Raw genomic sequence first — 3,032 nt, 5'->3', positions numbered from 1 at the left:
ACCTTGACAATTGTAGCATCAGATCTTGCTCTTGTCAAACCTTCCTTTTCCAGCCTTATTACTTGAACCAAATTCTCCTTTTCTTCCATATGGCACTGAGTGATCCAGAGAAAAGTCAGTCTGATCATTCTTGCCTTCAAATGAAGGATTCTTTCCTTCATGCTTGTTGCTATATCTCTTAGCATTTCCTCTCCACTTCGTATTCTTTTCCCCTTGCTTCTATTTCGAAGCATATAAGGCTTGATCTTGCAATTTTATTGGCTCCTCTCATTCATCATCAACTCATGTTCCTCTAGAGAGGCTTGTAGCTGCTCGATTTTCATTTCAAATAAGTCCCTGGCCTCCTCAATTACAGCAACTCTCCCATCAAATCGAGGGGTTAAAGTTCTCATCACTTTCTCTACCAAATCTTGATCTTTAAACTTTTCACCACATTCTTGCATTTGGTTCACCGTTATGAGTAATCTTGTGAAATAATCACAGATCCTCTCATTGTCTTCCATCTGGAGGAGCTCATACTGTCTCTTCAAGGTGTTTAGCTTTACCTTTTTCAACATGTCATTGCCAGAAGAAGCCTTTGCAAGAATATCCCACGCCTCCTTCGAAGTTAGGGGAGCAACAATCTTCTCAAAATGTGCAGAGTCAACACATTGATGCAAGAAAAAGAGTGTCTTACAGTCTTTCTTCTTTAAATCCTTCAAAGCTTGTCTTTGGGCATCTGGTGTGCTGGCTGTAGGTTCTTCAATTCCATTATGAATAACCTCATACCCATCCTGAAAACCAAATAGGGTCTTCATCTGCACATTCCATTTGGACTAGTTTTTCCCATCAAGATCTGGTAAATTTCCAGGTACATGACCATTCATGATGCTTTCTTGATCGATCCACACTCAAGCTCTTCCAGCAATCACCAAGAATCCAAGAATATTTCGCAAGATCTGAAATCTACCACAGCTTGAGAATCAACACCTTAAAGATTGCTTCACTCACAATCTCACAACTCTCAGCTATTTCACACCTGAAGGATCCTCACAGTGTTTGAATCTCTCACACCTCTTCCCCGGTTCACACCCACACTCGGATTTTTTACTCAAAGACCCACTACTTTTCTCCCCACTCAATCCCTAGAGCATATGGCTCTTGATACCAAATCTGTTAGAGAGAAAAAAAAGGAAAAAGCCAGAGAAGGGTATATTTAGAATGAGATGGAATTGAATATATAAATTGGATTACACCCACAGGCCATTTATACAGCCTAAGTACACTTAACAAACTCAACAAACCAATCAAACTTACTCCTAATATTCTGAATTACAACTATCAATTGAAACCTGCAGAGAAAAACAACTTAGCCTTGTCTTTCTCATTTCTCTCTTTTCCAATGGCTAACACCATCATCTCCATATCATAGAAGAGCTTTGTATGATCCAATTCACTGTCTCCCTTCTCGTTTCCTATCACCACATCTATGATAATCACATTTTCTTTATCTTTGCTTGCGATTGCCTCCTTACATATCTTCAAGATTTTCAAGCATTCCTCATCGTTCCAGTTATGCATTATAGTCTACATGTCACTCAAATTACAATGAGATTAAATATTCAATTGCTATTTAGTAAAAACAACATTTTGTATGGTAAATTTCAATTGTAGAAGGCCATAATAAACAAAATAGATCTTTATTTTACAAATCAAACTATTATGTAGAATGAGTCATACAAAGTCGCGAGAGAGTGAGAGAAAAGTAAATCTTAGCTATAAGATAAAGTCATAAAAAAAATCATAAAGTTATGACTTTTTTTAAATAATAATGTTATTATTAAATAACTTTTAATCCTAACCATCAATTTATAGTTATTCACTTTATTTATATATATATATATATATATATATATATATTAGTCACATGTCAAATTATCGAGCAACTTACACCCTAATTATATATATAATCTTGTATACAATCAAAACATGATGTTGTGCTAAAGGTGTAGTATGAAGATAATTAATATTTAGATAATATTTACCTTCAACATAATGGAATCAAAAGAAGGAATTGCTTCAAACATGTCCCCTTGAACATATTCTATGTCCTCTGTTCCTTGCAAGCCATCAACAACACGTGGGAGATCAAATACAATGCACTTCAAATGCGGAAATGACTTGGCAATGGCCTTAGCTATAGTCCCCGTTCCTCCCCCAACATCAACCAAAGACTCTAATCCATTGAACACTCCCTTGCACTTCTCAATCACTACACTAGAAATCAATCGAGAGTCGTTAGTCATGGCATCATTGAAAAGGTGATTGAGTTTGGGCTCACGACTAGCACAATCCCAAAATGTCACCCCATTTTGTGTGTGAAACAGTGTAGGTAGGGTCTTCATTTGTGAACCAAATAGAGAATTGAAACCATAGATTCACCAAAATTGGATCAAGTATGACTTGTGGCAAAGAAATCATACTAAAGGGATGGTCCTTAAGGAGTAGTTTAGATTCATCAGTTAGCACATAACTCACTTCTTGCTCATTTTCTGTGGCATTGTGTTGAGAGAAGAAACCGGAATGGGTCAAAATTTGCATCAAGCGGGAAATGAAGCAAGTCTTAGAAGGGTGAATTGAAAGTGAAGCAATGAGTTGTGAGAGTGACATGGGTTGGCCATACTTGTGTATGGCATCAGGTATGCACAGATCAATTGCACATTTAAGGGACATAGAGTTTATGAAAACGAAAGTTTGATTAAATATGTGGGTTTGAGCTCGAAATAGTTTGGCAGAATGGTCTTCAATATCGTCAAAATCCATATTTTGCTACCTTAGCCTATAGCTGCTAGATTCTGTGATTAGCAAAATCACACCATATACACTACTAAAAAAAATTGCTTTTCACGATGATTTTGAGAGATTTTTTTATGATGATTTTCAATGGTCTTTGAAGTCATGAAAAGTTAAGACTTTTCAAAACGATTCTTAAATTGTCTTAGAAGGTCTAATTTCTAAAATGATTTTTTGAAAAATCGTCTTAAAATGTATTT

General features: G+C 36.0%; 1 pseudogene; it reads right to left on the bottom strand.

Moving 5' to 3' along the window:
* Positions 1-1,320: 1,320 nt before the first annotated feature.
* LOC114379149 lies at positions 1,321-2,802 on the bottom strand (annotated as a pseudogene).
* Positions 2,803-3,032: the final 230 nt, after the last annotated feature.

This window comes from Glycine soja, chromosome 12 (genome assembly GCF_004193775.1).
Source record: "Glycine soja cultivar W05 chromosome 12, ASM419377v2, whole genome shotgun sequence".
Lineage (NCBI taxonomy): Eukaryota > Viridiplantae > Streptophyta > Magnoliopsida > Fabales > Fabaceae > Glycine > Glycine soja.
Note: the sequence above shows the minus strand (reverse complement) of the source record. Positions and strands in the feature narration are given on the sequence as shown.